This window comes from Pungitius pungitius, unplaced genomic scaffold (genome assembly GCF_949316345.1).
Source record: "Pungitius pungitius unplaced genomic scaffold, fPunPun2.1 scaffold_40, whole genome shotgun sequence".
Taxonomy (NCBI): Eukaryota; Metazoa; Chordata; class Actinopteri; order Perciformes; family Gasterosteidae; genus Pungitius; species Pungitius pungitius.
In genome coordinates, this window is record NW_026909868.1 from 1 (window position 1) to 24842 (window position 24842).

The window sequence follows — 24842 nt, forward strand, 5'->3', positions numbered from 1 at the left end:
TTAAATAAGGGTATGCAAAGAAGGCTGTGACATCCTATGCCGAAAATTGGATGGACTAGAGAAGACCCGCCCAGAAGTCCCAGCCAATCGGTGGATGGCCATTGCAGTCCCCGCCACCTCAAATGGCCTGACGATGGTATGGACGTAAGCCACCTTTCATCTTCTTCCTATTGCATCTCTTCTACAATGTGAAATACTTTTTACAATTGTGTAGGTGTACAATCTGCGGCGCTGGGCGGCTTTCGGAGAGAGAAGAGAAAAAGCTTACGGCACCTGGGATCCCCAGGCGGTCTTCCATCCAGGTACTAACCAGGCCCTGCTCTGCTTAGCTTCCGAGATCAGACGAGATCGGGCGGAACCAGAGAGGTATGGCCGTACGCTGCTTTTTATCTTTTTCCTAATCCTTTAAAACGTGTCAAAGATAATCAGAAGAGTTTCTTTTTCTAAAATTGAAGCAGTTCTTAGGATTGGCAAGAGAGGTTCCTAAAACCTGAAGGTAACTTTACTTTTCTTCACTGGCAATTCTAACATGTTGGGTTAGCACCTGTATTTCAACGGCTAAATTACAAACAAAAGTAGGCCAATTGTTAAATGTTGATCAACACTAATTTAGCAACCATGAAACGGAATCAATTTTGATGATATTGTCTAAGTTCCTTATATATCCAACGTTAAAACAACACTAAACATGCATCTCTTCGACAATGTGATATACTTTTTGTAATTTGTAGGTGTACAATCTGCGGCGCTCGGCGGCTTTCAGAGAGAAGTGAAAAAGCTTACGGCACCTGGGATTCCCAGGCGGTCTTCCATCCAGGTACTAAGCAGGCCCTGCTCTGCTTAGCTTCCGAGATCAGACGAGATCGGGCGGAACCAGAGAGGTATGGCCGTAAGCTGCTTTTTATCTTTTTCCTAATCCTTTAGAACGTGTCAAAGATAATCAGAAGAGTTTCTTTTTCTAAAATTGAAGCAGTTCTTAGGATTGGCAAGAGAGGTTCCTAAAACCTGAAGGTAACTTTACTTTTCTTCACTGGCAATTCTAACATGTTGGGTTAGCACCTGTATTTCAACGGCTAAATTACAAACAAAAGTATGCCAATTGTTAAATGTTGATCAACACTAATTTAGCAACCATGAAACGGAATCAATTTTGATGATATTGTCTAAGTTCCTTATATATCCAACGTTAAAACAACACTAAACATGCATCTCTTCGACAATGTGATATACTTTTTGTAATTTGTAGGTGTACAATCTGCGGCGCTCGGCGGCTTTCAGAGAGAAGTGAAAAAGCTTACGGCACCTGGGATTCCCAGGCGGTCTTCCATCCAGGTACTAACCAGGCCCTGCTCTGCTTAGCTTCCGAGATCAGACGAGATCGGGCGGAACCAGAGAGGTATGGCCGTAAGCTGCTTTTTATCTTTTTCCTAATCCTTTAAAACGTGTCAAAGATAATCAGAAGAGTTTCTTTTTCTAAAATTGAAGCAGTTCTTAGGATTGGCAAGAGAGGTTCCTAAAACCTGAAGGTAACTTTACTTTTCTTCACTGGCAATTCTAACATGTTGGGTTAGCACCTGTATTTCAACGGCTAAATTACAAACAAAAGTAGGCCAATTGTTAAATGTTGATCAACACTAATTTAGCAACCATGAAACGGAATCAATTTTGATGATATTGTCTAAGTTCCTTATATATCCAACGTTAAAACAACACTAAACATGCATCTCTTCGACAATGTGATATACTTTTTGTAATTTGTAGGTGTACAATCTGCGGCGCTCGGCGGCTTTCAGAGAGAAGTGAAAAAGCTTACGGCACCTGGGATTCCCAGGCGGTCTTCCATCCAGGTACTAACCAGGCCCTGCTCTGCTTAGCTTCCGAGATCAGACGAGATCGGGCGGAACCAGAGAGGTATGGCCGTAAGCTGCTTTTTATCTTTTTCCTAATCCTTTATAATGCGTCAAAAAATTATGTCACGCCTGCCGTTGGCATCTTTGTGTGGGTGTTACGCCCGGCCTAGGGGAGCCGGAAGTAGCATGTAATTAAATGACCCCGTAATTAAGACCAAGACAAAGGCCACCGCTTTCTCGTTTTGGGGTATTTATTTTGGTTCAAGGTCATCGCTTTCAGGGTGAGCATGGCCTAAAACAACAAACAAAACAATATGTGCAGGTCCCCCTACCTTCCCTAAGACACATAAAGAAACAAACAAAAATACAGGTGTCTTACCTAACTCCCTACCCAAAAACAGGAGAAAACATGAACAAACAAACAAAGGCTTCTCACCCCTACCGACCTCCGTGCTAAACCCCCCCACCACCCCGAAAATCCATGAGGTGCAGCATGGCTCCCGGTTGGAAGCTGGAGAGACAGGCAACAAGAGAGCCGCTGGCTCCCACAGGATCCTTCTTATTCACCGACATCCAATCACCTGCAAAAGGAAACAAGACAGAGCAAGGCAAAACACACAGCAGCCCCCTCAGGCAGGGAGGGGAACTGCTCCACTATGACGCTCTGAGTCATAACATCCCCCCACTTAAGACCAAACATTTCTTCTACTAGAAGAGATGTTTGTTCAACACCCTACCCTGGATAATGCATCTGCCACAACATTATCAGTCCCTTTAATGTGATGAACCTCGATGTTAAAGTCCTGTAACAGTAGGGACCAGCGCATCAAGCGTTGATTGTGGTTTCGCATCTGAGACAGGAACACCAACGGATTGTGGTCGGAATACACCCGAACCGGGGTTGGGCTCGACCCAACATATACTTCAAAGTGCTGCATTGCCAGCAGCAACGCCAAAGCTTCCTTTTCGATGGTGCTGTAATTCAGTTGATGTTTGTTAAATTTCTTTGAAAAATAACACACAGGATGGTCAACACCGTGACCATCTTCCTGCACAAGAACAGCGCCGGCGCCATGAGCACTGGCGTCTACTTCCAATTTAAAAGGCCGCCCAAAATCCGGTGCAGACAGGACTGGCGCACTGCACAGCAGAGATTTGGCAGAATCAAATGACTCCTGACACCCCGTAGCCCAAACAAATCGGCAGGAGGGGCTTAACAAACTAGTGAGGGGCACCACCACACTAGCAAAGTTCCTACAGAAACCACGATAGTAACCGCACATCCCCAGGAATCGGCGAAGTTGCCGTCGCGTCCCTGGCACAGGAAAATCCAGGATAGCCTGGATTTTGGCGGCTAAAGGGCGCACCTGCCCCTGCCCCACCTGTTTCCCCAAGTAGGTGACCACCGCCTTACCAAACTCACACTTAGCCAGGTTTAATGTCAATGAGGCCCCCCTCAAGCGACTGAACACTTCCCGTAAGGTATCTAGATGCTCAGGCCACGTGGACGAGTAACATACAATATCATCGAGGTACGCCTCACAGTTATTAACCCCACTAAGAACCCTACCCATCAACCTCTGAAAAGTGGCGGGAGCATTTCTTAATCCAAAGGGCATAACAGTGTACTGCAGAAAATGGTCGGGGGTCACAAAAGCTGATACCTCTGCGGCCCGCTGTGAGAGGGGAACCTGCCAGTAGCCCTTCAAGAGGTCCAGCTTGGTGACATATTTGGCGGACCCAACTCGATCCACGCAATCATCCATACGGGGGAGGGGAAATGAGTCTGGCGTCGTAACTGCGTTCACCTTGCGGTAATCGTTACAAAAACGAGATGTTTGGTCAGATTTTGGGACTAGAAGGGAAGGGGAACTCCATGGACTGGAGCTTGGTACTGCAAATCCATTTTCCAGGAGGTACTCAACCTCTTTCTGCATTTCAGCCCGCTTTGCTGGATTAACACGGTATGCGTGCTGTTTGATGGGCTTGTTGTTTCCAACCTCCACATCATGCTGTATCAATGTAGTTTGGGTGGGCTTATCACCAAATATAGTTGCGTGGCCACGGACAAGGTGACAAATATTCCTTCTTTCTGGCTCCGACAAATAGGACAAGTGACTCTCTAGTCTACCCAAAATCTCGGTGTTTCTTAGGCGCGGATTTGGAACCGAGACCAGAGGCTCACCCAGTCCGTTCCCCTCTAAACTGTGTGGAGGTGACACCACAGTCACCATAGGGGAGAACCTCGGCTCCGGCACTACGGACGGCACGTTGGGGTCACCTCGGGAAAAATAGGCTTTGAGCATGTTGACATGGCACACTCGGGACTTTTTCTTACGATCCGGCATTCTAACTACGTAATCTGTCGCACTTAATTGTCGCTCAATCGTGTAAGGTCCACTAAATTTAGCCTGAAGACAGGAGCCCACCACAGGTAACAAAACCATCACTTGATCTCCTGCAAGAAAACTACGCTTGCAAGTTTTTAGGTCGTACCGTTGTTTCATTTCCGACTGCACAGTGGACAGTGAGTTGCGAGCCAGCCTGCACACCTTGTGCAACCTTTCCCTAAAGGAACTCACATAGTCTAAAATGCTGTGTGTGTGTCCCGGCCTGTCTGCAGTCCATCTCTCTTGTAGCAGACGTAGCGGGCCGCGCACTGTGTGTCCAAAAACTAACTCTGCTGGACTAAACCCAAGAGATTCCTGAGTGGTTTCTCGAATAGCGAACAACAGCAGTGGCAAGCCCTCGTCCCAGTCCCTGTTGGACTCCATACAATATTTACAAAGCATAGATTTTAACGTCTGGTGGAACCTCTCCAGTGCACCCTGACTCTCTGGATGGTATGCACTGGAGACCTGATGCTTGACAGACAACTCCACCATGACCTGTGCAAACATCCTGGACATGAAGTTAGATCCTTGATCCGTTTGAATATATTTAGGCAATCCGAATGTTGAAAAGAATTTTACCAAGGCTTTCACTACTGCCTTCGTTTTCAAAGAGCGCAACGGCACAGCCTCGGGAAAACGTGAAGCGACGCACATCATGGTAAGCATGTACTGATGCCCAGCCTTGGTCTTCGGTAGGGGTCCTACACAGTCCACCATGACATGCTCAAAGGGTTCACCCATTACCGGGATCGGACGTAGAGGGGCAGGAGGAATAACCTGATTTGGTTTTCCAGTAAGTTGGCAAATATCACAAGATCTGCAATATTTAGCGACATTGGATTTCAACCCTGGCCAAAAAAAATAACGGAGTATACGATGGTATGTTTTTCTTATTCCCAAATGTCCAGACAGGTGGTGGTCATGGGCTAAACTTAATACTTGGGACCGAAACTCTTTTGGCACAACGACCTGGGTAACCCCATCAAACTCCGCCCCAGACACCGGGACCCACCGACGCACCAAGACCCCCTCGTCGTACCCATACACTGCCTCCTTTGAATCCCCTTTCCGCTCCCGGGCAGCCGACAAGCAGGCAGCTAAAGTGCCATCCGCTTGTTGAGCGGCAATTAGCACACTTTTCTCTACTGACAAACACGCATTATCTTCCACAGTCACCACCTCGCCTCTGGGCTCGCCTTTTTCTTTACGTACAGCATTATTCGGACGCTCCACTAAATCACAGAGTTTGCGAGTTTGTGCTCGGGTTACCACACAGGCTGGAAAAATAGGTAGCCTACCATGCAGTGTGGCATCACACACGGGCACCCCAGCAGTAGGTTTTTCGGTTACCTCGGGAGTGGTGGGGAAAACCTTAACCCCAGCTAAATCATTCCCGAGAATGAGATCAATCCCTGCAACGGGCAGCCGATCCCTCACGGCCACACGCACCGGGCCAGACACCAGCGCGGAGGAGAGGGTAACTGCATGCAGTGGCACACGTAAGACACTCAATTTAATTCCCCACACCAACAGGTCGGACCCACAATAAGACTGGTCACCGAATGGCACCACCCCACGTCGAGCCACCGAATGCTGTGCCCCAGTATCCCTTAAAATAGTTATTGGAATCTGGTCCCCCTCACGGCCACTCAGGGAAAAGTAACCGTGTGAAATAAAAGGCTTAAAAGAATCATCAATTTCCCGCGATTCCTCTGTCCAAAGCTCAGACCGACTGGTGCTTGTCTCGCTCTGAATGAGCCCAACTGTAGAAAAGCCCTGTCCCCCACATTTTTCCTTTTGCTGCAATATTGGGCAGCTTGCAACAAAGTGGCCCAGTTCACGACAATAAAAGCACTCGCGCCTTTCCATTGGCGCTGAAGAGTTAGTGCGCCGAAAATTTTTAGACGACCTCTCTTTATTTACAACAGGTACCGGTGGCCCGCGCTGCCCAGAAGATGAGAAGACACTTTTGTGAGTCAAGACGAACTCATCTGCCAGGACAGCTGCCTCACTAACGGTCATCACTCTTTGCTCATTTAAGTACAAGACGATGCGCTCTGGCAGCCACTTTTTAAACTCTTCCAACAGCATCAGCTCCCGCAGCTGTGCAAACTCCGTGGCTTTACTGGATTTACACCATTTATCAAAAAGCATGCTTTTTCCACGCGCAAACTCTACGTAGGTCTGGCTCGCATCCTTTCCCCCACCTCTAAACTTTTGCCTATAGGCCTCAGGTACTAGTTCATATGCTCTTAACACTGTCGCTTTAACCAGATCATAGTCCAAACTCTGTTCCAGTGTCAGAGCATTACACACCTCCTGAGCCTTTCCCACCAATTTACACTGGAGCAGCAAAGTCCAAACATCAGTCGGCCATTTTAAAGTGGATGCGATGCGTTCAAATGCAATAAAATACGAATCCACTTCAGACTCTCTGAACGGTGGTACCAGCGCTATATGCCTGCCGACATCAAAGCTATCGCGAGGAGATTGAGGTGTCTGATTTATTATGGGGGACCGAGGCAGGCCACTGGACTGACATTCCAGCTCTAAGGCTCTGACCTTAAGGTGCATAGCTTCTACCTCCAACTCCCTAACGCGGAGTGTCAGCTGGAGTGCCTCCGTCGACATCACCGGCATAGCTTGACTATCCACTTTCTTTGGCCCCTCTACAGAAAACAGCCCCCTCTCGGCTAGTTTTTCAGTCACCAATTGTCTCAGTTCCTCTTTGTTAATGTTCACAGGAATTTCTATGTCAAAGGAGTTTGCAATGAGCATTAAATCCACCTTCCTACATTTGTTTAACTGCTGAAGTGTAGGACCGGCTACAAACTTGTCCAAATCAAACTCCATTTTTCAGCCTCACAACACACACAACCATTAATGCAGGACGGAAAAAAAGACCGGACGAGCCCCCAATTATGTTACGCCCGGCCTAGGGGAGCCGGAAGTAGCATGTAATTAAATGACCCCGTAATTAAGACCAAGACAAAGGCCACCGCTTTCTCGTTTTGGGGTATTTATTTTGGTTCAAGGTCATCGCTTTCAGGGTGAGCATGGCCTAAAACAACAAACAAAACAATATGTGCAGGTCCCCCTACCTTCCCTAAGACACATAAAGAAACAAACAAAAATACAGGTGTCTTACCTAACTCCCTACCCAAAAACAGGAGAAAACATGAACAAACAAACAAAGGCTTCTCACCCCTACCGACCTCCGTGCTAAACCCCCCCACCACCCCGAAAATCCATGAGGTGCAGCATGGCTCCCGGTTGGAAGCTGGAGAGACAGGCAACAAGAGAGCCGCTGGCTCCCACAGGATCCTTCTTATTCACCGACATCCAATCACCTGCAAAAGGAAACAAGACAGAGCAAGGCAAAACACACAGCAGCCCCCTCAGGCAGGGAGGGGAACTGCTCCACTATGACGCTCTGAGTCATAACAGTGGGTTAAATAAGGGTATGCAAAGAAGGCTGTGACATCCTATACCGAAAATTGGATGGACTAGAGAAGACCCGCCCAGGAGTCCCAGCCAATCGGTGGATGGCCATTGCAGTCCCCGCCACCTCAAATGGCCTGACGATGGTATGGACGTAAGCCACCTTTCATCTTCTTCCTATTGCATCTCTTCTACAATGTGAAATACTTTTTACAATTGTGTAGGTGTACAATCTGCGGCGCTGGGCGGCTTTCGGAGAGAGAAGTGAAAAAGCTTACGGCACCTGGGATTCCCAGGCGGTCTTCCATCCAGGTACTAACCAGGCCCTGCTCTGCTTAGCTTCCGAGATCAGACGAGATCGGGCGGAACCAGAGAGGTATGGCCGTAAGCTGCTTTTGATCTTTTTCCTAATCCTTTAAAACGTGTCAAAGATAATCAGAAGAGTTTCTTTTTCTAAAATTGAAGCAGTTCTTAGGATTGGCAAGAGAGGTTCCTAAAACCTGAAGGTAACTTTACTTTTCTTCACTGGCAATTCTAACATGTTGGGTTAGCACCTGTATTTCAACAGCTAAATTACAAACAAAAGTATGCCAATTGTTAAATGTTGATCAACACTAATTTAGCAACCATGAAACGGAATCAATTTTGATGATATTGTCTAAGTTCCTTATATATCCAACGTTAAAACAACACTAAACATGCATCTCTTCGACAATGTGATGTACTTTTTGTAATTTGTAGGTGTACAATCTGCGGCGCTCGGCAGCTTTCAGAGAGAAGTGAAAAAGCTTACGGCACCTGGGATTCCCAGGCGGTCTTCCATCCAGGTACTAACCAGGCCCTGCTCTGCTTAGCTTCCGAGATCAGACGAGATCGGGCGGAACCAGAGAGGTATGGCCGTAAGCTGCTTTTTATCTTTTTCCTAATCCTTTAAAACGTGTCAAAGATAATCAGAAGAGTTTCTTTTTCTAAAATTGAAGCAGTTCTTAGGATTGGCAAGAGAGGTTCCTAAAACCTGAAGGTAACTTTACTTTTCTTCACTGGCAATTCTAACATGTTGGGTTAGCACCTGTATTTCAACGGCTAAATTACAAACAAAAGTAGGCCAATTGTTAAATGTTGATCAACACTAATTTAGCAACCATGAAACGGAATCAATTTTGATGATATTGTCTAAGTTCCTTATATATCCAACGTTAAAACAACACTAAACATGCATCTCTTCGACAATGTGATGTACTTTTTGTAATTTGTAGGTGTACAATCTGCGGCGCTCGGCGGCTTTCAGAGAGAAGTGAAAAAGCTTACGGCACCTGGGATTCCCAGGCGGTCTTCCATCCAGGTACTAACCAGGCCCTGCTCTGCTTAACTTCCGAGATCAGACGAGATCGGGCGGAACCAGAGAGGTATGGCCGTAAGCTGCTTTTTATCTTTTTCCTAATCCTTTATAATGCGTCAAAAAATTATGTCACGCCTGCCGTTGGCATCTTTGTGTGGGTTAAATAAGGGTATGCAAAGAAGGCTGTGACATCCTATGCCGAAAATTGGATGGACTAGAGAAGACCCGCCCAGAAGTCCCAGCCAATCGGTGGATGGCCATTGCAGTCCCCGCCACCTCAAATGGCCTGACGATGGTATGGACGTAAGCCACCTTTCATCTTCTTCCTATTGCATCTCTTCTACAATGTGAAATACTTTTTACAATTGTGTAGGTGTACAATCTGCGGCGCTGGGCGGCTTTCGGAGAGAGAAGAGAAAAAGCTTACGGCACCTGGGATCCCCAGGCGGTCTTCCATCCAGGTACTAACCAGGCCCTGCTCTGCTTAGCTTCCGAGATCAGACGAGATCGGGCGGAACCAGAGAGGTATGGCCGTACGCTGCTTTTTATCTTTTTCCTAATCCTTTAAAACGTGTCAAAGATAATCAGAAGAGTTTCTTTTTCTAAAATTGAAGCAGTTCTTAGGATTGGCAAGAGAGGTTCCTAAAACCTGAAGGTAACTTTACTTTTCTTCACTGGCAATTCTAACATGTTGGGTTAGCACCTGTATTTCAACGGCTAAATTACAAACAAAAGTAGGCCAATTGTTAAATGTTGATCAACACTAATTTAGCAACCATGAAACGGAATCAATTTTGATGATATTGTCTAAGTTCCTTATATATCCAACGTTAAAACAACACTAAACATGCATCTCTTCGACAATGTGATATACTTTTTGTAATTTGTAGGTGTACAATCTGCGGCGCTCGGCGGCTTTCAGAGAGAAGTGAAAAAGCTTACGGCACCTGGGATTCCCAGGCGGTCTTCCATCCAGGTACTAAGCAGGCCCTGCTCTGCTTAGCTTCCGAGATCAGACGAGATCGGGCGGAACCAGAGAGGTATGGCCGTAAGCTGCTTTTTATCTTTTTCCTAATCCTTTAGAACGTGTCAAAGATAATCAGAAGAGTTTCTTTTTCTAAAATTGAAGCAGTTCTTAGGATTGGCAAGAGAGGTTCCTAAAACCTGAAGGTAACTTTACTTTTCTTCACTGGCAATTCTAACATGTTGGGTTAGCACCTGTATTTCAACGGCTAAATTACAAACAAAAGTATGCCAATTGTTAAATGTTGATCAACACTAATTTAGCAACCATGAAACGGAATCAATTTTGATGATATTGTCTAAGTTCCTTATATATCCAACGTTAAAACAACACTAAACATGCATCTCTTCGACAATGTGATATACTTTTTGTAATTTGTAGGTGTACAATCTGCGGCGCTCGGCGGCTTTCAGAGAGAAGTGAAAAAGCTTACGGCACCTGGGATTCCCAGGCGGTCTTCCATCCAGGTACTAACCAGGCCCTGCTCTGCTTAGCTTCCGAGATCAGACGAGATCGGGCGGAACCAGAGAGGTATGGCCGTAAGCTGCTTTTTATCTTTTTCCTAATCCTTTAAAACGTGTCAAAGATAATCAGAAGAGTTTCTTTTTCTAAAATTGAAGCAGTTCTTAGGATTGGCAAGAGAGGTTCCTAAAACCTGAAGGTAACTTTACTTTTCTTCACTGGCAATTCTAACATGTTGGGTTAGCACCTGTATTTCAACGGCTAAATTACAAACAAAAGTAGGCCAATTGTTAAATGTTGATCAACACTAATTTAGCAACCATGAAACGGAATCAATTTTGATGATATTGTCTAAGTTCCTTATATATCCAACGTTAAAACAACACTAAACATGCATCTCTTCGACAATGTGATATACTTTTTGTAATTTGTAGGTGTACAATCTGCGGCGCTCGGCGGCTTTCAGAGAGAAGTGAAAAAGCTTACGGCACCTGGGATTCCCAGGCGGTCTTCCATCCAGGTACTAAGCAGGCCCTGCTCTGCTTAGCTTCCGAGATCAGACGAGATCGGGCGGAACCAGAGAGGTATGGCCGTAAGCTGCTTTTTATCTTTTTCCTAATCCTTTAGAACGTGTCAAAGATAATCAGAAGAGTTTCTTTTTCTAAAATTGAAGCAGTTCTTAGGATTGGCAAGAGAGGTTCCTAAAACCTGAAGGTAACTTTACTTTTCTTCACTGGCAATTCTAACATGTTGGGTTAGCACCTGTATTTCAACGGCTAAATTACAAACAAAAGTATGCCAATTGTTAAATGTTGATCAACACTAATTTAGCAACCATGAAACGGAATCAATTTTGATGATATTGTCTAAGTTCCTTATATATCCAACGTTAAAACAACACTAAACATGCATCTCTTCGACAATGTGATATACTTTTTGTAATTTGTAGGTGTACAATCTGCGGCGCTCGGCGGCTTTCAGAGAGAAGTGAAAAAGCTTACGGCACCTGGGATTCCCAGGCGGTCTTCCATCCAGGTACTAACCAGGCCCTGCTCTGCTTAGCTTCCGAGATCAGACGAGATCGGGCGGAACCAGAGAGGTATGGCCGTAAGCTGCTTTTTATCTTTTTCCTAATCCTTTAAAACGTGTCAAAGATAATCAGAAGAGTTTCTTTTTCTAAAATTGAAGCAGTTCTTAGGATTGGCAAGAGAGGTTCCTAAAACCTGAAGGTAACTTTACTTTTCTTCACTGGCAATTCTAACATGTTGGGTTAGCACCTGTATTTCAACGGCTAAATTACAAACAAAAGTAGGCCAATTGTTAAATGTTGATCAACACTAATTTAGCAACCATGAAACGGAATCAATTTTGATGATATTGTCTAAGTTCCTTATATATCCAACGTTAAAACAACACTAAACATGCATCTCTTCGACAATGTGATATACTTTTTGTAATTTGTAGGTGTACAATCTGCGGCGCTCGGCGGCTTTCAGAGAGAAGTGAAAAAGCTTACGGCACCTGGGATTCCCAGGCGGTCTTCCATCCAGGTACTAACCAGGCCCTGCTCTGCTTAGCTTCCGAGATCAGACGAGATCGGGCGGAACCAGAGAGGTATGGCCGTAAGCTGCTTTTTATCTTTTTCCTAATCCTTTATAATGCGTCAAAAAATTATGTCACGCCTGCCGTTGGCATCTTTGTGTGGGTTAAATAAGGGTATGCAAAGAAGGCTGTGACATCCTATACCGAAAATTGGATGGACTAGAGAAGACCCGCCCAGGAGTCCCAGCCAATCGGTGGATGGCCATTGCAGTCCCCGCCACCTCAAATGGCCTGACGATGGTATGGACGTAAGCCACCTTTTCATCTTCTTCCTATTGCATCTCTTCTACAATGTGAAATACTTTTTACAATTGTGTAGGTGTACAATCTGCGGCGCTGGGCGGCTTTCGGAGAGAGAAGTGAAAAAGCTTACGGCACCTGGGATTCCCAGGCGGTCTTCCATCCAGGTACTAACCAGGCCCTGCTCTGCTTAGCTTCCGAGATCAGACGAGATCGGGCGGAACCAGAGAGGTATGGCCGTAAGCTGCTTTTTATCTTTTTCCTAATCCTTTAGAACGTGTCAAAGATAATCAGAAGAGTTTCTTTTTCTAAAATTGAAGCAGTTCTTAGGATTGGCAAGAGAGGTTCCTAAAACCTGAAGGTAACTTTACTTTTCTTCACTGGCAATTCTAACATGTTGGGTTAGCACCTGTATTTCAACGGCTAAATTACAAACAAAAGTAGGCCAATTGTTAAATGTTGATCAACACTAATTTAGCAACCATGAAACGGAATCAATTTTGATGATATTGTCTAAGTTCCTTATATATCCAACGTTAAAACAACACTAAACATGCATCTCTTCGACAATGTGATATACTTTTTGTAATTTGTAGGTGTACAATCTGCGGCGCTCGGCGGCTTTCAGAGAGAAGTGAAAAAGCTTACGGCACCTGGGATTCCCAGGCGGTCTTCCATCCAGGTACTAAGCAGGCCCTGCTCTGCTTAGCTTCCGAGATCAGACGAGATCGGGCGGAACCAGAGAGGTATGGCCGTAAGCTGCTTTTTATCTTTTTCCTAATCCTTTAGAACGTGTCAAAGATAATCAGAAGAGTTTCTTTTTCTAAAATTGAAGCAGTTCTTAGGATTGGCAAGAGAGGTTCCTAAAACCTGAAGGTAACTTTACTTTTCTTCACTGGCAATTCTAACATGTTGGGTTAGCACCTGTATTTCAACGGCTAAATTACAAACAAAAGTATGCCAATTGTTAAATGTTGATCAACACTAATTTAGCAACCATGAAACGGAATCAATTTTGATGATATTGTCTAAGTTCCTTATATATCCAACGTTAAAACAACACTAAACATGCATCTCTTCGACAATGTGATGTACTTTTTGTAATTTGTAGGTGTACAATCTGCGGCGCTCGGCAGCTTTCAGAGAGAAGTGAAAAGCTTACGGCACCTGGGATTCCCAGGCGGTCTTCCATCCAGGTACTAACCAGGCCCTGCTCTGCTTAGCTTCCGAGATCAGACGAGATCGGGCGGAACCAGAGAGGTATGGCCGTAAGCTGCTTTTTATCTTTTTCCTAATCCTTTAAAACGTGTCAAAGATAATCAGAAGAGTTTCTTTTTCTAAAATTGAAGCAGTTCTTAGGATTGGCAAGAGAGGTTCCTAAAACCTGAAGGTAACTTTACTTTTCTTCACTGGCAATTCTAACATGTTGGGTTAGCACCTGTATTTCAACGGCTAAATTACAAACAAAAGTAGGCCAATTGTTAAATGTTGATCAACACTAATTTAGCAACCATGAAACGGAATCAATTTTGATGATATTGTCTAAGTTCCTTATATATCCAACGTTAAAACAACACTAAACATGCATCTCTTCGACAATGTGATATACTTTTTGTAATTTGTAGGTGTACAATCTGCGGCGCTCGGCGGCTTTCAGAGAGAAGTGAAAAAGCTTACGGCACCTGGGATTCCCAGGCGGTCTTCCATCCAGGTACTAACCAGGCCCTGCTCTGCTTAGCTTCCGAGATCAGACGAGATCGGGCGGAACCAGAGAGGTATGGCCGTAAGCTGCTTTTTATCTTTTTCCTAATCCTTTATAATGCGTCAAAAAATTATGTCACGCCTGCCGTTGGCATCTTTGTGTGGGTTAAATAAGGGTATGCAAAGAAGGCTGTGACATCCTATACCGAAAATTGGATGGACTAGAGAAGACCCGCCCAGGAGTCCCAGCCAATCGGTGGATGGCCATTGCAGTCCCCGCCACCTCAAATGGCCTGACGATGGTATGGACGTAAGCCACCTTTTCATCTTCTTCCTATTGCATCTCTTCTACAATGTGAAATACTTTTTACAATTGTGTAGGTGTACAATCTGCGGCGCTGGGCGGCTTTCGGAGAGAGAAGTGAAAAAGCTTACGGCACCTGGGATTCCCAGGCGGTCTTCCATCCAGGTACTAACCAGGCCCTGCTCTGCTTAGCTTCCGAGATCAGACGAGATCGGGCGGAACCAGAGAGGTATGGCCGTAAGCTGCTTTTTATCTTTTTCCTAATCCTTTAGAACGTGTCAAAGATAATCAGAAGAGTTTCTTTTTCTAAAATTGAAGCAGTTCTTAGGATTGGCAAGAGAGGTTCCTAAAACCTGAAGGTAACTTTACTTTTCTTCACTGGCAATTCTAACATGTTGGGTTAGCACCTGTATTTCAACGGCTAAATTACAAACAAAAGTAGGCCAATTGTTAAATGTTGATCAACACTAATTTAGCAACCATGAAACGGAATCAATTTTGATGATATTGTCTAAGTTCCTTATATATCCAACGTTAAAACAACACTAAACATGCATCTCTTCGACAATGTGATATACTTTTTGTAATTTGTAGGTGTACAATCTGCGGCGCTCGGCGGCTTTCAGAGAGAAGTGAAAAAGCTTACGGCACCTGGGATTCCCAGGCGGTCTTCCATCCAGGTACTAAGCAGGCCCTGCTCTGCTTAGCTTCCGAGATCAGACGAGATCGGGCGGAACCAGAGAGGTATGGCCGTAAGCTGCTTTTTATCTTTTTCCTAATCCTTTAGAACGTGTCAAAGATAATCAGAAGAGTTTCTTTTTCTAAAATTGAAGCAGTTCTTAGGATTGGCAAGAGAGGTTCCTAAAACCTGAAGGTAACTTTACTTTTCTTCACTGGCAATTCTAACATGTTGGGTTAGCACCTGTATTTCAACGGCTAAATTACAAACAAAAGTAGGCCAATTGTTAAATGTTGATCAACACTAATTTAGCAACCATGAAACGGAATCAATTTTGATGATATTGTCTAAGTTCCTTATATATCCAACGTTAAAACAACACTAAACATGCATCTCTTCGACAATGTGATATACTTTTTGTAATTTGTAGGTGTACAATCTGCGGCGCTCGGCGGCTTTCAGAGAGAAGTGAAAAAGCTTACGGCACCTGGGATTCCCAGGCGGTCTTCCATCCAGGTACTAACCAGGCCCTGCTCTGCTTAGCTTCCGAGATCAGACGAGATCGGGCGGAACCAGAGAGGTATGGCCGTAAGCTGCTTTTTATCTTTTTCCTAATCCTTTATAATGCGTCAAAAAATTATGTCACGCCTGCCGTTGGCATCTTTGTGTGGGTTAAATAAGGGTATGCAAAGAAGGCTGTGACATCCTATACCGAAAATTGGATGGACTAGAGAAGACCCGCCCAGGAGTCCCAGCCAATCGGTGGATGGCCATTGCAGTCCCCGCCACCTCAAATGGCCTGACGATGGTATGGACGTAAGCCACCTTTTCATCTTCTTCCTATTGCATCTCTTCTACAATGTGAAATACTTTTTACAATTGTGTAGGTGTACAATCTGCGGCGCTGGGCGGCTTTCGGAGAGAGAAGTGAAAAAGCTTACGGCACCTGGGATTCCCAGGCGGTCTTCCATCCAGGTACTAACCAGGCCCTGCTCTGCTTAGCTTCCGAGATCAGACGAGATCGGGCGGAACCAGAGAGGTATGGCCGTAAGCTGCTTTTTATCTTTTTCCTAATCCTTTATAATGCGTCAAAAAATTATGTCACGCCTGCCGTTGGCATCTTTGTGTGGGTTAAATAAGGGTATGCAAAGAAGGCTGTGACATCCTATGCCGAAAATTGGATGGACTAGAGAAGACCCGCCCAGAAGTCCCAGCCAATCGGTGGATGGCCATTGCAGTCCCCGCCACCTCAAATGGCCTGACGATGGTATGGACGTAAGCCACCTTTCATCTTCTTCCTATTGCATCTCTTCTACAATGTGAAATACTTTTTACAATTGTGTAGGTGTACAATCTGCGGCGCTGGGCGGCTTTCGGAGAGAGAAGAGAAAAAGCTTACGGCACCTGGGATCCCCAGGCGGTCTTCCATCCAGGTACTAACCAGGCCCTGCTCTGCTTAGCTTCCGAGATCAGACGAGATCGGGCGGAACCAGAGAGGTATGGCCGTACGCTGCTTTTTATCTTTTTCCTAATCCTTTAAAACGTGTCAAAGATAATCAGAAGAGTTTCTTTTTCTAAAATTGAAGCAGTTCTTAGGATTGGCAAGAGAGGTTCCTAAAACCTGAAGGTAACTTTACTTTTCTTCACTGGCAATTCTAACATGTTGGGTTAGCACCTGTATTTCAACGGCTAAATTACAAACAAAAGTAGGCCAATTGTTAAATGTTGATCAACACTAATTTAGCAACCATGAAACGGAATCAATTTTGATGATATTGTCTAAGTTCCTTATATATCCAACGTTAAAACAACACTAAACATGCATCTCTTCGACAATGTGATATACTTTTTGTAATTTGTAGGTGTACAATCTGCGGCGCTCGGCGGCTTTCAGAGAGAAGTGAAAAAGCTTACGGCACCTGGGATTCCCAGGCGGTCTTCCATCCAGGTACTAAGCAGGCCCTGCTCTGCTTAGCTTCCGAGATCAGACGAGATCGGGCGGAACCAGAGAGGTATGGCCGTAAGCTGCTTTTTATCTTTTTCCTAATCCTTTAGAACGTGTCAAAGATAATCAGAAGAGTTTCTTTTTCTAAAATTGAAGCAGTTCTTAGGATTGGCAAGAGAGGTTCCTAAAACCTGAAGGTAACTTTACTTTTCTTCACTGGCAATTCTAACATGTTGGGTTAGCACCTGTATTTCAACGGCTAAATTACAAACAAAAGTATGCCAATTGTTAAATGTTGATCAACACTAATTTAGCAACCATGAAACGGAATCAATTTTGATGATATTGTCTAAGTTCCTTATATATCCAACGTTAAAACAACACTAAACATGCATCTCTTCGACAATGTGATATACTTTTTGTAATTTGTAGGTGTACAATCTGCGGCGCTCGGCGGCTTTCAGAGAGAAGTGAAAAAGCTTACGGCACCTGGGATTCCCAGGCGGTCTTCCATCCAGGTACTAACCAGGCCCTGCTCTGCTTAGCTTCCGAGATCAGACGAGATCGGGCGGAACCAGAGAGGTATGGCCGTAAGCTGCTTTTTATCTTTTTCCTAATCCTTTAAAACGTGTCAAAGATAATCAGAAGAGTTTCTTTTTCTAAAATTGAAGCAGTTCTTAGGATTGGCAAGAGAGGTTCCTAAAACCTGAAGGTAACTTTACTTTTCTTCACTGGCAATTCTAACATGTTGGGTTAGCACCTGTATTTCAACGGCTAAATTACAAACAAAAGTAGGCCAATTGTTAAATGTTGATCAACACTAATTTAGCAACCATGAAACGGAATCAATTTTGATGATATTGTCTAAGTTCCTTATATATCCAACGTTAAAACAACACTAAACATGCATCTCTTCGACAATGTGATATACTTTTTGTAATTTGTAGGTGTACAATCTGCGGCGCTCGGCGGCTTTCAGAGAGAAGTGAAAAAGCTTACGGCACCTGGGATTCCCAGGCGGTCTTCCATCCAGGTACTAACCAGGCCCTGCTCTGCTTAGCTTCCGAGATCAGACGAGATCGGGCGGAACCAGAGAGGTATGGCCGTAAGCTGCTTTTTATCTTTTTCCTAATCCTTTATAATGCGTCAAAAAATTATGTCACGCCTGCCGTTGGCATCTTTGTGTGGGTTAAATAAGGGTATGCAAAGAAGGCTGTGACATCCTATGCCGAAAATTGGATGGACTAGAGAAGACCCGCCCAGAAGTCCCAGCCAATCGGTGGATGGCCATTGCAGTCCCCGCCACCTCAAATGGCCTGACGATGGTATGGACGTAAGCCACCTTTCATCTTCTTCCTATTGCATCTCTTCTACAATGTGAAATACTTTTTACAATTGTGTAGGTGTACAATCTGCGGCGCTGGGCGGCTTTCGGAGAGAGAAGAGAAAAAGCTTACGGCACCTGGGATCCCCAGGCGGTCTTCCATCCAGGTACTAACCAGGCCCTGCTCTGCTTAGCTTCCGAGATCAGACGAGATCGGGCGGAACCAGAGAGGTATGGCCGTACGCTGCTTTTTATCTTTTTCCTAATCCTTTAAAACGTGTCAAAGATAATCAGAAGAGTTTCTTTTTCTAAAATTGAAGCAGTTCTTAGGATTGGCAAGAGAGGTTCCTAAAACCTGAAGGTAACTTTACTTTTCTTCACTGGCAATTCTAACATGTTGGGTTAGCACCTGTATTTCAACGGCTAAATTACAAACAAAAGTAGGCCAATTGTTAAATGTTGATCAACACTAATTTAGCAACCATGAAACGGAATCAATTTTGATGATATTGTCTAAGTTCCTTATATATCCAACGTTAAAACAACACTAAACATGCATCTCTTCGACAATGTGATATACTTTTTGTAATTTGTAGGTGTACAATCTGCGGCGCTCGGCGGCTTTCAGAGAGAAGTGAAAAAGCTTACGGCACCTGGGATTCCCAGGCGGTCTTCCATCCAGGTACTAAGCAGGCCCTGCTCTGCTTAGCTTCCGAGATCAGACGAGATCGGGCGGAACCAGAGAGGTATGGCCGTAAGCTGCTTTTTATCTTTTTCCTAATCCTTTAGAACGTGTCAAAGATAATCAGAAGAGTTTCTTTTTCTAAAATTGAAGCAGTTCTTAGGATTGGCAAGAGAGGTTCCTAAAACCTGAAGGTAACTTTACTTTTCTTCACTGGCAATTCTAACATGTTGGGTTAGCACCTGTATTTCAACGGCTAAATTACAAACAAAAGTATGCCAATTGTTAAATGTTGATCAACACTAATTTAGCAACCATGAAACGGAATCAATTTTGATGATATTGTCTAAGTTCCTTATATATCCAACGTTAAAACAACACTAAACATGCATCTCTTCGACAATGTGATATACTTTTTGTAATTTGTAGGTGTACAATCTGCGGCGCTCGGCGGCTTTCAGAGAGAAGTGAAAAAGCTTACGGCACCTGGGATTCCCAGGCGGTCTTCCATCCAGGTACTAACCAGGCCCTGCTCTGCTTAGCTTCCGAGATCAGACGAGATCGGGCGGAACCAGAGAGGTATGGCCGTAAGCTGCTTTTTATCTTTTTCCTAATCCTTTAAAACGTGTCAAAGATAATCAGAAGAGTTTCTTTTTCTAAAATTGAAGCAGTTCTTAGGATTGGCAAGAGAGGTTCCTAAAACCTGAAGGTAACTTTACTTTTCTTCACTGGCAATTCTAACATGTTGGGTTAGCACCTGTATTTCAACGGCTAAATTACAAACAAAAGTAGGCCAATTGTTAAATGTTGATCAACACTAATTTAGCAACCATGAAACGGAATCAATTTTGATGATATTGTCTAAGTTCCTTATATATCCAACGTTAAAACAACACTAAACATGCATCTCTTCGACAATGTGATATACTTTTTGTAATTTGTAGGTGTACAATCTGCGGCGCTCGGCGGCTTTCAGAGAGAAGTGAAAAAGCTTACGGCACCTGGGATTCCCAGGCGGTCTTCCATCCAGGTACTAACCAGGCCCTGCTCTGCTTAGCTTCCGAGATCAGACGAGATCGGGCGGAACCAGAGAGGTATGGCCGTAAGCTGCTTTTTATCTTTTTCCTAATCCTTTAGAACGTGTCAAAGATAATCAGAAGAGTTTCTTTTTCTAAAATTGAAGCAGTTCTTAGGATTGGCAAGAGAGGTTCCTAAAACCTGAAGGTAACTTTACTTTTCTTCACTGGCAATTCTAACATGTTGGGTTAGCACCTGTATTTCAACGGCTAAATTACAAACAAAAGTATGCCAATTGTTAAATGTTGATCAACACTAATTTAGCAACCATGAAACGGAATCAATTTTGATGATATTGTCTAAGTTCCTTATATATCCAACGTTAAAACAACACTAAACATGCATCTCTTCGACAATGTGATATACTTTTTGTAATTTGTAGGTGTACAATCTGCGGCGCTCGGCGGCTTTCAGAGAGAAGTGAAAAAGCTTACGGCACCTGGGATTCCCAGGCGGTCTTCCATCCAGGTACTAACCAGGCCCTGCTCTGCTTAGCTTCCGAGATCAGACGAGATCGGGCGGAACCAGAGAGGTATGGCCGTAAGCTGCTTTTTATCTTTTTCCTAATCCTTTAAAACGTGTCAAAGATAATCAGAAGAGTTTCTTTTTCTAAAATTGAAGCAGTTCTTAGGATTGGCAAGAGAGGTTCCTAAAACCTGAAGGTAACTTTACTTTTCTTCACTGGCAATTCTAACATGTTGGGTTAGCACCTGTATTTCAACGGCTAAATTACAAACAAAAGTAGGCCAATTGTTAAATGTTGATCAACACTAATTTAGCAACCATGAAACGGAATCAATTTTGATGATATTGTCTAAGTTCCTTATATATCCAACGTTAAAACAACACTAAACATGCATCTCTTCGACAATGTGATATACTTTTTGTAATTTGTAGGTGTACAATCTGCGGCGCTCGGCGGCTTTCAGAGAGAAGTGAAAAAGCTTACGGCACCTGGGATTCCCAGGCGGTCTTCCATCCAGGTACTAACCAGGCCCTGCTCTGCTTAGCTTCCGAGATCAGACGAGATCGGGCGGAACCAGAGAGGTATGGCCGTAAGCTGCTTTTTATCTTTTTCCTAATCCTTTATAATGCGTCAAAAAATTATGTCACGCCTGCCGTTGGCATCTTTGTGTGGGTTAAATAAGGGTATGCAAAGAAGGCTGTGACATCCTATACCGAAAATTGGATGGACTAGAGAAGACCCGCCCAGGAGTCCCAGCCAATCGGTGGATGGCCATTGCAGTCCCCGCCACCTCAAATGGCCTGACGATGGTATGGACGTAAGCCACCTTTTCATCTTCTTCCTATTGCATCTCTTCTACAATGTGAAATACTTTTTACAATTGTGTAGGTGTACAATCTGCGGCGCTGGGCGGCTTTCGGAGAGAGAAGTGAAAAAGCTTACGGCACCTGGGATTCCCAGGCGGTCTTCCATCCAGGTACTAACCAGGCCCTGCTCTGCTTAGCTTCCGAGATCAGACGAGATCGGGCGGAACCAGAGAGGTATGGCCGTAAGCTGCTTTTTATCTTTTTCCTAATCCTTTAGAACGTGTCAAAGATAATCAGAAGAGTTTCTTTTTCTAAAATTGAAGCAGTTCTTAGGATTGGCAAGAGAGGTTCCTAAAACCTGAAGGTAACTTTACTTTTCTTCACTGGCAATTCTAACATGTTGGGTTAGCACCTGTATTTCAACGGCTAAATTACAAACAAAAGTAGGCCAATTGTTAAATGTTGATCAACACTAATTTAGCAACCATGAAACGGAATCAATTTTGATGATATTGTCTAAGTTCCTTATATATCCAACGTTAAAACAACACTAAACATGCATCTCTTCGACAATGTGATATACTTTTTGTAATTTGTAGGTGTACAATCTGCGGCGCTCGGCGGCTTTCAGAGAGAAGTGAAAAAGCTTACGGCACCTGGGATTCCCAGGCGGTCTTCCATCCAGGTACTAAGCAGGCCCTGCTCTGCTTAGCTTCCGAGATCAGACGAGATCGGGCGGAACCAGAGAGGTATGGCCGTAAGCTGCTTTTTATCTTTTTCCTAATCCTTTAGAACGTGTCAAAGATAATCAGAAGAGTTTCTTTTTCTAAAATTGAAGCAGTTCTTAGGATTGGCAAGAGAGGTTCCTAAAACCTGAAGGTAACTTTACTTTTCTTCACTGGCAATTCTAACATGTTGGGTTAGCACCTGTATTTCAACGGCTAAATTACAAACAAAAGTATGCCAATTGTTAAATGTTGATCAACACTAATTTAGCAACCATGAAACGGAATCAATTTTGATGATATTGTCTAAGTTCCTTATATATCCAACGTTAAAACAACACTAAACATGCATCTCTTCGACAATGTGATATACTTTTTGTAATTTGTAGGTGTACAATCTGCGGCGCTCGGCGGCTTTCAGAGAGAAGTGAAAAAGCTTACGGCACCTGGGATTCCCAGGCGGTCTTCCATCCAGGTACTAACCAGGCCCTGCTCTGCTTAGCTTCCGAGATCAGACGAGATCGGGCGGAACCAGAGAGGTATGGCCGTAAGCTGCTTTTTATCTTTTTCCTAATCCTTTATAATGCGTCAAAAAATTATGTCACGCCTGCCGTTGGCATCTTTGTGTGGGTTAAATAAGGGTATGCAAAGAAGGCTGTGACATCCTATACCGAAAATTGGATGGACTAGAGAAGACCCGCCCAGGAGTCCCAGCCAATCGGTGGATGGCCATTGCAGTCCCCGCCACCTCAAATGGCCTGACGATGGTATGGACGTAAGCCACCTTTTCATCTTCTTCCTATTGCATCTCTTCTACAATGTGAAATACTTTTTACAATTGTGTAGGTGTACAATCTGCGGCGCTGGGCGGCTTTCGGAGAGAGAAGTGAAAAAGCTTACGGCACCTGGGATTCCCAGGCGGTCTTCCATCCAGGTACTAACCAGGCCCTGCTCTGCTTAGCTTCCGAGATCAGACGAGATCGGGCGGAACCAGAGAGGTATGGCCGTAAGCTGCTTTTTATCTTTTTCCTAATCCTTTAGAACGTGTCAAAGATAATCAGAAGAGTTTCTTTTTCTAAAATTGAAGCAGTTCTTAGGATTGGCAAGAGAGGTTCCTAAAACCTGAAGGTAACTTTACTTTTCTTCACTGGCAATTCTAACATGTTGGGTTAGCACCTGTATTTCAACGGCTAAATTACAAACAAAAGTAGGCCAATTGTTAAATGTTGATCAACACTAATTTAGCAACCATGAAACGGAATCAATTTTGATGATATTGTCTAAGTTCCTTATATATCCAACGTTAAAACAACACTAAACATGCATCTCTTCGACAATGTGATATACTTTTTGTAATTTGTAGGTGTACAATCTGCGGCGCTCGGCGGCTTTCAGAGAGAAGTGAAAAAGCTTACGGCACCTGGGATTCCCAGGCGGTCTTCCATCCAGGTACTAAGCAGGCCCTGCTCTGCTTAGCTTCCGAGATCAGACGAGATCGGGCGGAACCAGAGAGGTATGGCCGTAAGCTGCTTTTTATCTTTTTCCTAATCCTTTAGAACGTGTCAAAGATAATCAGAAGAGTTTCTTTTTCTAAAATTGAAGCAGTTCTTAGGATTGGCAAGAGAGGTTCCTAAAACCTGAAGGTAACTTTACTTTTCTTCACTGGCAATTCTAACATGTTGGGTTAGCACCTGTATTTCAACGGCTAAATTACAAACAAAAGTAGGCCAATTGTTAAATGTTGATCAACACTAATTTAGCAACCATGAAACGGAATCAATTTTGATGATATTGTCTAAGTTCCTTATATATCCAACGTTAAAACAACACTAAACATGCATCTCTTCGACAATGTGATATACTTTTTGTAATTTGTAGGTGTACAATCTGCGGCGCTCGGCGGCTTTCAGAGAGAAGTGAAAAAGCTTACGGCACCTGGGATTCCCAGGCGGTCTTCCATCCAGGTACTAACCAGGCCCTGCTCTGCTTAGCTTCCGAGATCAGACGAGATCGGGCGGAACCAGAGAGGTATGGCCGTAAGCTGCTTTTTATCTTTTTCCTAATCCTTTATAATGCGTCAAAAAATTATGTCACGCCTGCCGTTGGCATCTTTGTGTGGGTTAAATAAGGGTATGCAAAGAAGGCTGTGACATCCTATACCGAAAATTGGATGGACTAGAGAAGACCCGCCCAGGAGTCCCAGCCAATCGGTGGATGGCCATTGCAGTCCCCGCCACCTCAAATGGCCTGACGATGGTATGGACGTAAGCCACCTTTTCATCTTCTTCCTATTGCATCTCTTCTACAATGTGAAATACTTTTTACAATTGTGTAGGTGTACAATCTGCGGCGCTGGGCGGCTTTCGGAGAGAGAAGTGAAAAAGCTTACGGCACCTGGGATTCCCAGGCGGTCTTCCATCCAGGTACTAACCAGGCCCTGCTCTGCTTAGCTTCCGAGATCAGACGAGATCGGGCGGAACCAGAGAGGTATGGCCGTAAGCTGCTTTTTATCTTTTTCCTAATCCTTTAGAACGTGTCAAAGATAATCAGAAGAGTTTCTTTTTCTAAAATTGAAGCAGTTCTTAGGATTGGCAAGAGAGGTTCCTAAAACCTGAAGGTAACTTTACTTTTCTTCACTGGCAATTCTAACATGTTGGGTTAGCACCTGTATTTCAACGGCTAAATTACAAACAAAAGTAGGCCAATTGTTAAATGTTGATCAACACTAATTTAGCAACCATGAAACGGAATCAATTTTGATGATATTGTCTAAGTTCCTTAT

General features: G+C 44.1%; 38 non-coding genes across 38 annotated transcripts; all 38 read right to left on the reverse strand.

The window, feature by feature from the left end:
- Window positions 1-261: 261 nt before the first annotated feature.
- Window positions 262-380, reverse strand: LOC134117339 (5S ribosomal RNA). The gene has a single exon (XR_009948903.1). It is a non-coding gene; the product is annotated as a 5S ribosomal RNA (ribosomal RNA).
- A 396-nt stretch (window positions 381-776) lies between these two features.
- LOC134117278 (5S ribosomal RNA) lies at window positions 777-895 on the reverse strand. The gene has a single exon (XR_009948841.1). It is a non-coding gene; the product is annotated as a 5S ribosomal RNA (ribosomal RNA).
- Window positions 896-1291: 396 nt separating this feature from the next.
- LOC134117150 (5S ribosomal RNA) lies at window positions 1292-1410 on the reverse strand. Its single transcript, XR_009948713.1, has one exon. It is a non-coding gene; the product is annotated as a 5S ribosomal RNA (ribosomal RNA).
- Window positions 1411-1806: 396 nt separating this feature from the next.
- On the reverse strand, window positions 1807-1925 carry LOC134117161 (5S ribosomal RNA). The gene has a single exon (XR_009948724.1). It is a non-coding gene; the product is annotated as a 5S ribosomal RNA (ribosomal RNA).
- Window positions 1926-7955: 6030 nt separating this feature from the next.
- LOC134117172 (5S ribosomal RNA) lies at window positions 7956-8074 on the reverse strand. The gene has a single exon (XR_009948735.1). It is a non-coding gene; the product is annotated as a 5S ribosomal RNA (ribosomal RNA).
- A 396-nt stretch (window positions 8075-8470) lies between these two features.
- LOC134117183 (5S ribosomal RNA) lies at window positions 8471-8589 on the reverse strand. The gene has a single exon (XR_009948746.1). It is a non-coding gene; the product is annotated as a 5S ribosomal RNA (ribosomal RNA).
- A 396-nt stretch (window positions 8590-8985) lies between these two features.
- On the reverse strand, window positions 8986-9104 carry LOC134116989 (5S ribosomal RNA). The gene has a single exon (XR_009948552.1). It is a non-coding gene; the product is annotated as a 5S ribosomal RNA (ribosomal RNA).
- A 339-nt stretch (window positions 9105-9443) lies between these two features.
- On the reverse strand, window positions 9444-9562 carry LOC134117340 (5S ribosomal RNA). Its single transcript, XR_009948904.1, has one exon. It is a non-coding gene; the product is annotated as a 5S ribosomal RNA (ribosomal RNA).
- A 396-nt stretch (window positions 9563-9958) lies between these two features.
- On the reverse strand, window positions 9959-10077 carry LOC134117279 (5S ribosomal RNA). The gene has a single exon (XR_009948842.1). It is a non-coding gene; the product is annotated as a 5S ribosomal RNA (ribosomal RNA).
- A 396-nt stretch (window positions 10078-10473) lies between these two features.
- Window positions 10474-10592, reverse strand: LOC134117194 (5S ribosomal RNA). Its single transcript, XR_009948757.1, has one exon. It is a non-coding gene; the product is annotated as a 5S ribosomal RNA (ribosomal RNA).
- Window positions 10593-10988: 396 nt separating this feature from the next.
- LOC134117280 (5S ribosomal RNA) lies at window positions 10989-11107 on the reverse strand. Its single transcript, XR_009948843.1, has one exon. It is a non-coding gene; the product is annotated as a 5S ribosomal RNA (ribosomal RNA).
- A 396-nt stretch (window positions 11108-11503) lies between these two features.
- LOC134117205 (5S ribosomal RNA) lies at window positions 11504-11622 on the reverse strand. Its single transcript, XR_009948768.1, has one exon. It is a non-coding gene; the product is annotated as a 5S ribosomal RNA (ribosomal RNA).
- A 396-nt stretch (window positions 11623-12018) lies between these two features.
- LOC134117217 (5S ribosomal RNA) lies at window positions 12019-12137 on the reverse strand. Its single transcript, XR_009948780.1, has one exon. It is a non-coding gene; the product is annotated as a 5S ribosomal RNA (ribosomal RNA).
- A 340-nt stretch (window positions 12138-12477) lies between these two features.
- On the reverse strand, window positions 12478-12596 carry LOC134117228 (5S ribosomal RNA). Its single transcript, XR_009948791.1, has one exon. It is a non-coding gene; the product is annotated as a 5S ribosomal RNA (ribosomal RNA).
- Window positions 12597-12992: 396 nt separating this feature from the next.
- On the reverse strand, window positions 12993-13111 carry LOC134117281 (5S ribosomal RNA). The gene has a single exon (XR_009948844.1). It is a non-coding gene; the product is annotated as a 5S ribosomal RNA (ribosomal RNA).
- Window positions 13112-13506: 395 nt separating this feature from the next.
- On the reverse strand, window positions 13507-13625 carry LOC134117239 (5S ribosomal RNA). The gene has a single exon (XR_009948802.1). It is a non-coding gene; the product is annotated as a 5S ribosomal RNA (ribosomal RNA).
- Window positions 13626-14021: 396 nt separating this feature from the next.
- On the reverse strand, window positions 14022-14140 carry LOC134117250 (5S ribosomal RNA). Its single transcript, XR_009948813.1, has one exon. It is a non-coding gene; the product is annotated as a 5S ribosomal RNA (ribosomal RNA).
- Window positions 14141-14480: 340 nt separating this feature from the next.
- On the reverse strand, window positions 14481-14599 carry LOC134117261 (5S ribosomal RNA). Its single transcript, XR_009948824.1, has one exon. It is a non-coding gene; the product is annotated as a 5S ribosomal RNA (ribosomal RNA).
- Window positions 14600-14995: 396 nt separating this feature from the next.
- LOC134117282 (5S ribosomal RNA) lies at window positions 14996-15114 on the reverse strand. Its single transcript, XR_009948845.1, has one exon. It is a non-coding gene; the product is annotated as a 5S ribosomal RNA (ribosomal RNA).
- Window positions 15115-15510: 396 nt separating this feature from the next.
- LOC134117272 (5S ribosomal RNA) lies at window positions 15511-15629 on the reverse strand. The gene has a single exon (XR_009948835.1). It is a non-coding gene; the product is annotated as a 5S ribosomal RNA (ribosomal RNA).
- A 340-nt stretch (window positions 15630-15969) lies between these two features.
- LOC134117283 (5S ribosomal RNA) lies at window positions 15970-16088 on the reverse strand. Its single transcript, XR_009948846.1, has one exon. It is a non-coding gene; the product is annotated as a 5S ribosomal RNA (ribosomal RNA).
- A 339-nt stretch (window positions 16089-16427) lies between these two features.
- On the reverse strand, window positions 16428-16546 carry LOC134117341 (5S ribosomal RNA). The gene has a single exon (XR_009948905.1). It is a non-coding gene; the product is annotated as a 5S ribosomal RNA (ribosomal RNA).
- A 396-nt stretch (window positions 16547-16942) lies between these two features.
- Window positions 16943-17061, reverse strand: LOC134117284 (5S ribosomal RNA). Its single transcript, XR_009948847.1, has one exon. It is a non-coding gene; the product is annotated as a 5S ribosomal RNA (ribosomal RNA).
- A 396-nt stretch (window positions 17062-17457) lies between these two features.
- On the reverse strand, window positions 17458-17576 carry LOC134117294 (5S ribosomal RNA). The gene has a single exon (XR_009948857.1). It is a non-coding gene; the product is annotated as a 5S ribosomal RNA (ribosomal RNA).
- A 396-nt stretch (window positions 17577-17972) lies between these two features.
- Window positions 17973-18091, reverse strand: LOC134117305 (5S ribosomal RNA). The gene has a single exon (XR_009948868.1). It is a non-coding gene; the product is annotated as a 5S ribosomal RNA (ribosomal RNA).
- A 339-nt stretch (window positions 18092-18430) lies between these two features.
- LOC134117342 (5S ribosomal RNA) lies at window positions 18431-18549 on the reverse strand. Its single transcript, XR_009948906.1, has one exon. It is a non-coding gene; the product is annotated as a 5S ribosomal RNA (ribosomal RNA).
- A 396-nt stretch (window positions 18550-18945) lies between these two features.
- Window positions 18946-19064, reverse strand: LOC134117285 (5S ribosomal RNA). The gene has a single exon (XR_009948848.1). It is a non-coding gene; the product is annotated as a 5S ribosomal RNA (ribosomal RNA).
- Window positions 19065-19460: 396 nt separating this feature from the next.
- Window positions 19461-19579, reverse strand: LOC134117315 (5S ribosomal RNA). Its single transcript, XR_009948879.1, has one exon. It is a non-coding gene; the product is annotated as a 5S ribosomal RNA (ribosomal RNA).
- A 396-nt stretch (window positions 19580-19975) lies between these two features.
- LOC134117327 (5S ribosomal RNA) lies at window positions 19976-20094 on the reverse strand. The gene has a single exon (XR_009948891.1). It is a non-coding gene; the product is annotated as a 5S ribosomal RNA (ribosomal RNA).
- Window positions 20095-20490: 396 nt separating this feature from the next.
- LOC134117338 (5S ribosomal RNA) lies at window positions 20491-20609 on the reverse strand. Its single transcript, XR_009948902.1, has one exon. It is a non-coding gene; the product is annotated as a 5S ribosomal RNA (ribosomal RNA).
- A 396-nt stretch (window positions 20610-21005) lies between these two features.
- On the reverse strand, window positions 21006-21124 carry LOC134117349 (5S ribosomal RNA). Its single transcript, XR_009948913.1, has one exon. It is a non-coding gene; the product is annotated as a 5S ribosomal RNA (ribosomal RNA).
- Window positions 21125-21464: 340 nt separating this feature from the next.
- LOC134117360 (5S ribosomal RNA) lies at window positions 21465-21583 on the reverse strand. Its single transcript, XR_009948924.1, has one exon. It is a non-coding gene; the product is annotated as a 5S ribosomal RNA (ribosomal RNA).
- A 396-nt stretch (window positions 21584-21979) lies between these two features.
- LOC134117286 (5S ribosomal RNA) lies at window positions 21980-22098 on the reverse strand. The gene has a single exon (XR_009948849.1). It is a non-coding gene; the product is annotated as a 5S ribosomal RNA (ribosomal RNA).
- Window positions 22099-22494: 396 nt separating this feature from the next.
- Window positions 22495-22613, reverse strand: LOC134117371 (5S ribosomal RNA). Its single transcript, XR_009948935.1, has one exon. It is a non-coding gene; the product is annotated as a 5S ribosomal RNA (ribosomal RNA).
- A 340-nt stretch (window positions 22614-22953) lies between these two features.
- On the reverse strand, window positions 22954-23072 carry LOC134117382 (5S ribosomal RNA). The gene has a single exon (XR_009948946.1). It is a non-coding gene; the product is annotated as a 5S ribosomal RNA (ribosomal RNA).
- A 396-nt stretch (window positions 23073-23468) lies between these two features.
- On the reverse strand, window positions 23469-23587 carry LOC134117287 (5S ribosomal RNA). The gene has a single exon (XR_009948850.1). It is a non-coding gene; the product is annotated as a 5S ribosomal RNA (ribosomal RNA).
- A 396-nt stretch (window positions 23588-23983) lies between these two features.
- Window positions 23984-24102, reverse strand: LOC134117393 (5S ribosomal RNA). Its single transcript, XR_009948957.1, has one exon. It is a non-coding gene; the product is annotated as a 5S ribosomal RNA (ribosomal RNA).
- Window positions 24103-24442: 340 nt separating this feature from the next.
- On the reverse strand, window positions 24443-24561 carry LOC134117404 (5S ribosomal RNA). Its single transcript, XR_009948964.1, has one exon. It is a non-coding gene; the product is annotated as a 5S ribosomal RNA (ribosomal RNA).
- Between the last annotated feature and the right edge of the window lie 281 nt (window positions 24562-24842).